Source organism: Chrysoperla carnea (genome assembly GCF_905475395.1).
Source record: "Chrysoperla carnea chromosome X unlocalized genomic scaffold, inChrCarn1.1 SUPER_X_unloc_173, whole genome shotgun sequence".
In the NCBI taxonomy this organism is placed as follows: domain Eukaryota; kingdom Metazoa; phylum Arthropoda; class Insecta; order Neuroptera; family Chrysopidae; genus Chrysoperla; species Chrysoperla carnea.
Window position 1 is genome coordinate 1 of NW_025408126.1, and position 7500 is coordinate 7500.

The 7500-nt window shown below is 27.0% G+C and overlaps 2 non-coding genes across 2 annotated transcripts; both read right to left on the reverse strand.

Annotated features, from left to right (window-relative positions):
- Positions 1–659: 659 nt before the first annotated feature.
- On the reverse strand, positions 660–814 carry LOC123303992. The gene has a single exon (XR_006536054.1). It is a non-coding gene; the product is annotated as a 5.8S ribosomal RNA (ribosomal RNA).
- Positions 815–1767: 953 nt separating this feature from the next.
- On the reverse strand, positions 1768–3923 carry LOC123303994. Its single transcript, XR_006536056.1, has one exon. It is a non-coding gene; the product is annotated as a small subunit ribosomal RNA (ribosomal RNA).
- Positions 3924–7500: the final 3577 nt, after the last annotated feature.

A 7500-nucleotide genomic window follows, 5' to 3' on the forward strand; every position in this document is an offset into this window, starting at 1 on the left:
GTAATCTCACCTACTCTGAGGTCGTAAAAGTTTTTAGAAGTATTAAAACAAAAATTTTTTTTATATATTATGTTTTTGTTATATTTTATAAGTAAACAATTTTCTTAATTATTCATACTCAAATTTTTTTAATATTATTATATAATATTATTTTTATATTTATCTAAAGAGAAGAAAATAAAAAATAAATAATTATATATATTAATTTTTTTCGAGTATATTGAAAATTTTATTACAAATAAAATATTCCATAACAAAATATTAATATATAATATTTTTGTTTATTCTTCTTTATTTAATATTTTAAAAATATATTATTAATATCATTTATTATTAATATTATTATTAACATAAAGTTTTATAATATTATATATAAATGATAAAAAATAATATTGATATATTAATTTAAAAATGTCGACAAATAATAAAAAATATATAAATTTTAAATGCTATTAAAAACATTTTATATTTATTTTTTTCTTATATTTGGCGTAAAACATTCAAATATAAATAATTTTACATTTCTTTTATAAAAATTTTATTTATCAATTTAATTAAATATGAAAAAATAAATTTTCTTTTTTAATTATTGATAAATTTCTTTTTCATAAAAAAAATTTTATGTAAAATAATCTTTTATTATATTAATATAATGTATACGACCCTCAGCCAGATGTGGTCCGGGAACAGTATCCAAGGACCGCAATGTGCGTTCGAAATGTCAATGTTCATGTGTCCTGCAGTTCACAAGTTGACGCGCAATTAGCTGCGTTCTTCATCGACCCACGAGCCAAGTGATCCACCGTCCAGGGTAATCTTTTTAAATTTTAAATGTAAGTATTATTATTAATAATAATCTTTATTTTTAATATAAAAAATAAAATTATTAATTTATATATCTTTATAAATTCTTTTAAAATAAAAAAATTTTTCTAGAATATAAATTATATATTTTATTTTAAATATATATATATATAAATTAAAGATATTATGGTATTAATAAATATATACATAACATTTTTGATATTTTTGTTAGTGCTAGCTAGATATAATAATTAATATTTGGTATATTTTATAGAAATGTATTTATTTTTTTTTTATAAATTATTTTCTACATAAAAATATATATAATATTAATATGGTACAAAACAAATGGGTTTGTTTTTTAACATAATAACTTTTAATAAAAAAAAAGAAATATCAAGACAAAACATAAAGAAATTTAAATTTGAAATAAATTTTATTCTTTAAAAAAATTTTATCTTGTGTTTTCTTTATTTTTATTATATAACATAGAAAAATAAAAATATAGATTATATCAATTATAATCTTATTTTATTTTTCTTAATAGAGATTATATACATATAAACAAATAATTTCAATATATTCTATTTTTAATTTCACTTTTTTATAAGAGAAATTATTTATAGATTTTATTAATAATTATTGTTTAATAATAATAATAATATTGAATATAAAAATATTTTATATGTAACAAATATATTATTAATATTTATATAATATTCTCTATATTATATGTATAGATATATTATGTGTATAAAAAAAGTTTGGCGTATTACTTTAATATGATATCATAACCAAAATAAATCTCTTTTAACACATAATTACTATTATATATTTTGAGAAAATTACATATTAATATGTTATTTTGTTAAAAAAAATATTTCTTATCAATAATATTTTTATTTTTTGGAATATTTAAAAACAATACAAAAAATATAAATAAATATATTTTATATATATCGTTAATGATCCTTCCGCAGGTTCACCTACGGAAACCTTGTTACGACTTTTACTTCCTCTAAATGATCAAGTTTGGTCATCTTCCCAGCAACATCGGCAATATCAGAAATATTGCCGCGTACCAGTCCGAAGACCTCACTAAATCATTCAATCGGTAGTAGCGACGGGCGGTGTGTACAAAGGGCAGGGACGTAATCAACGCGAGCTTATGACTCGCGCTTACTGGGAATTCCTCGTTCATGGGGAACAATTGCAAGCCCCAATCCCTAGCACGAAGGAGGTTCAGCGGGTTACCCGGACCTTTCGGCCTGGGAGGACACGCTGATTCCTTCAGTGTAGCGCGCGTGCGGCCCAGAACATCTAAGGGCATCACAGACCTGTTATTGCTCAATCTCGTGCGGCTAGAATGCCGCCTGTCCCTCTAAGAAGAATTATTTGTACGCCGGCAGTAAAAACCACATCAAAAAACTGCGTACCCATACACCATAACATATGCAACATAAAGCACAATATATACAAAATATAATCTTGATCGTTAAATCTCAAAAATACATGCATATATAAATACAATACATAACACACATGAAAATGAATGAAATGGGAAACAAACAGCCGATGGGCCTTGAGATGCCGGTAAAGTACGTCTATTTAGCAGGCTAGAGTCTCGTTCGTTATCGGAATTAACCAGACAAATCGCTCCACCAACTAAGAACGGCCATGCACCACCACCCACCGAATCAAGAAAGAGCTCTCAATCTGTCAATCCTTCCGGTGTCCGGGCCTGGTGAGGTTTCCCGTGTTGAGTCAAATTAAGCCGCAGGCTCCACTCCTGGTGGTGCCCTTCCGTCAATTCCTTTAAGTTTCAGCTTTGCAACCATACTTCCCCCGGAACCCAAAAGCTTTGGTTTCCCGGAAGCTGCCCGCCGAGTCATCGGAGGAACTTCGGCGGATCGCTAGCTGGCATCGTTTATGGTTAGAACTAGGGCGGTATCTGATCGCCTTCGAACCTCTAACTTTCGTTCTTGATCAATCAAAACATTTTTGGCAAATGCTTTCGCTTCTGTCCGTCTTGCGACGATCCAAGAATTTCACCTCTAACGTCGCAATACGAATGCCCCCATCTGTCCGTATTAATCATTACCTCGGAGTTCCGAAAACCAACAAAATAGAACCGAGGTCCTATTCCATTATTCCATGCACACAATATTCAGGCAAAATTTGAGCCTGCCTTAAGCACTCTAATTTGTTCAAAGTAAACGTACCGGCCCACCTCGACACTCAATTAAGAGCACCGCGACGGGATTGCAATTGGGGGCTGCCACCGCTCTTAACGGTTAAACACTTACGACAAATTACATAATAAAAATATATATAATGCATTAAATAAATAATAACACTAAAATATACTTTATACATAATCTGTACCACCCACCGGTAGGACGTCCCACATAACATGCTAGTTAAACAATGCGAGCATTGAACCAACAGTGTAGGACACAGATTCGACTACGAGCTTTTTAACCGCAACAACTTTAATATACGCTATTGGAGCTGGAATTACCGCGGCTGCTGGCACCAGACTTGCCCTCCAATGGATCCTCGTTAAAGGATTTAAAGTGTACTCATTCCGATTACGGGGCCTCGGATGAGTCCCGTATCGTTATTTTTCGTCACTACCTCCCCGTGCCGGGAGTGGGTAATTTGCGCGCCTGCTGCCTTCCTTGGATGTGGTAGCCGTTTCTCAGGCTCCCTCTCCGGAATCGAACCCTGATTCCCCGTTACCCGTTACAACCATGGTAGGCGCAGAACCTACCATCGACAGTTGATAAGGCAGACATTTGAAAGATGCGTCGCCGGTACGAGACCGTGCGATCAGCTTAAAGTTATTCAGAGTCACCAAATTAAACGATGCAAATTAAAATTTACACCGATTGGTTTTGATCTAATAAAAGCATTCCTTCCATCTCTGGTCGGAACTCTGTTTGCATGTATTAGCTCTAGAATTACCACAGTTATCCAAGTAAATGTGGGTACGATCTAAGGAACCATAACTGATATAATGAGCCTTTCGCGGTTTCACCTTAATTTGGCTTGTACTGAGACATGCATGGCTTAATCTTTGAGACAAGCATATGACTACTGGCAGGATCAACCAGGGAACTATTTGTATTTATAATATTAAATATATAATAATATACATGATATTTTTGTTTTCTTATTATAAGAAAAAAAATTTTCATACAATAATTATTAATATATAATAATATTATTACAATTTCATTTTAAATATCAGATGGTCTCACCCATTACTGATATAAATTTTTTTTTTTTTATATCTCTATTGTTTTAAAATTAATAGAAAAAACATATGAGATATATATATTATTATTAATTTTTTTTTTTTTCAAATATATATTTTATTATGTCATTTATATAATTTTTTTGCTTTTACAAAAAGAAATATATAACATGTTATTCATAATAAATATTATTGAATAAAAAAAAAAAAAAATAATTATGATTTTTGTCAGACCATCACCAAATGGGTCTTAAAATATTTCAAACATTTTCTCATACTCGTCGCTAGATTGAAAGCGTCATTTATTTTTTAATTTTATTTAAAAAGTTAATTTTAAATAAAAAACGTTATAATAACACTTAATATTCTCGCTTGGTATGAGGTGAGTCAATGTAATATTATTTATAAAAATAATTTTTATATAAATATTGTGTGCTCATATGGGAGTGTAAAGTTTAAAACTTATAACCCATGAACTTGCTTTGACAAAAAAATTTATATGTTATTCTATTTATAATCAATAATTTAATAAAAAAAAATTTTTTTTTAAATATTGATATAAAAAGATATACATATAGAGGTTTTTTTACAAAATTCTCATTAATTTTTTTACAAAAATAATAATACAATATTTAATATCAAAATAATCCAAACTGATTACCATCCAGACTATTATCAATATATATAAGATTGTATTATTATTCATTTCAATACATATTTATTAAAACTGAGATAAAATTTCATATATTAATAAATATGCATGTGTAAAAAAAAAAATTTTTATATAATAATTGAAAATGTTTTTGCTATTATTTTGTATACATACATTAAATAATTGATAACAATTTAATACAATGTACACCTAAAAAATAATAACAGCATATACATATTCGAAACATTACTAGCAAAAAAACCAAAATACAATATTAAATATCAAAATAAACCAAACTGATTACCATCCAGAATATTTTGAGTATATATATATATAATTTTGTATATTTTGCGTTCATGTTAATAAAATATATAAATGATACATATTTGAAAAGTGTTATTCTTCTTTCTGTTTTTTCGTAATATCATGGTGTCCATAGACATGCAAAAGCGTCATACCAAGCCATATACATACCTACACCACCTTTGTTGAATGATACACGAACAGTATGAAAATTAAACAACATATTCAATATCATTTTATATTATACTAAAATAAATGTTATTCTATTAAGAAAGTGTATATTTTTAAATTTGGCATTCATTACATAGTCAAAATACAATAATAATATAGATGATACATATACGATAATTGTTATTTTTCTTTCTGTTTTTTCGTGATATCATGGTGTCCATAGAATTGCAACGACGTCATACCAAGCCATATACAACTCTACACCACCTTTGTTGAATGATACACTTAGAGTATGAAAAATAAACAAATTATACTATATCATACTATATCATATATGTAAGACTGTTGAACATAATACCACAAAATACACTATTTCATATAGATATACATTCATTCTTGTCAACATAAAAGTACGTTATAAATGATACATATACAATAAGTTTTATTCCTCTTTCTGTTATTCCGTAATATCATAGTGTCCATAGAATTGCAACGACGTCATACCAAGCCATATACAACTCTACACCACCTTTGTTGAATGATACACGGACAGTATGAAAAATAAACAACCTATTCTATACCATTTAATATCATACTAAAACATGAAACAAATGTTATTCTATTAAAAAGTGTATTATTTTATTATATTTAGTATTCATTACACAGTCAACATACATAAATGATACATATACGATAAGTGTTATTCCTCTATCTGTGCATCCGTAATATCATAGTGTCCATAGAATTGCAACAACGTCATACCAAGCCATATACAACTCTACACCACCTTTGTTGAATGATACACGGACAGTATGAAAAATAAACAACTTATACTATACCATACTATATCATATGTGTGAGACTGCTGAACGTAATACCACTAATACACTGTTATACATAGATATACATTCATCTCATTAACTTACACGCACTATCCATCATATATATTAAAGACATTACACCCGGTGCTTCAAACTCAAAATATGATAATGTTTAAAATGGCTTTAAACATCATAAACTTTACAGAATAATCAAAATTTAAAGAAAAAAATTTTAAAAAAAAAATTTTTTTCAGCTAAAAATTTTTATTTTGGGACCAAAAAAATTTTTTTTTGCTTTTATCATATTTTATTAAATGAAATTTATGCATTATAATAAATTATTCAATAAACATTAATAATTATAATAAATTATTAAAAAATTTTTGGAATTAATGCAAATTTTTAGAAAAAAATGTATATTTTTTTTTTATATACAAATCGTACATGTTATATTGCGACAGGGTACCGGTATAATACATGTGATACATATGTAGATTTTCGAAAAAATTTTTATCCTTTTAAATGGTCCTAAATACTATATAAAGGTAAAATATATAGAATTTTTCGGGATTCATTAAAAAATTTTAGGGAAAAAATTTCATTTTATTTTATATACAAATCGTACATGTTATATTGCGACAGGGTACCGGTATAATACATGTGATACATATGTAGATTTTCGAAAAAATTTTATCCTTTTAAATAGTCCTAAATACTATATAAAGGTGAAATATATAGAATTTTTCGGGATTCATTAAAAAATTTTAGGGAAAAAATTTCATTTTATTTTATATACAAATCGTACATGTTATATTGCGACAGGGTACCGGTATAATACATGTGATACATATGTAGATTTTCGAAAAAAATTTTATCCTTTTAAATAGTCCTAAATACTATATAAAGGTAAAATATATAGAATTTTTCGGGATTCATTAAAAAATTTTAGGGAAAAAATTTCATTTTATTTTATATACAAATCGTACATGTTATATTGCGACAGGGTACCGGTATAATACATGTGATACATATGTAGATTTTCGAAAAAAATTTTATCCTTTTAAATAGTCCTAAATACTATATAAAGGTAAAATATATAGAATTTTTCGGGATTCATTAAAAAATTTTAGGGAAAAAATTTCATTTTATTTTATATACAAATCGTACATGTTATATTGCGACAGGGTACCGGTATAATACATGTGATACATATGTAGATTTTCGAAAAAAATTTTATCCATTTAAATGCTTCTAAATACTGTATAATGCAAATATATATAATAATTTACAGAATTAATACAAAATTTTTATTGTACAAATTCACATTAATAGTTAATTGGTTAAAAAAAAATTTCAATACACAATGGGAATCAGGCTATTTTATTGGAACTTATTTATAATTAATTCATAATATATTTTTCTATATAAATTGATTAATTGATTTTACATTCACCGTGTAAACGTATACACCATTCAAGTAACATAAAAAA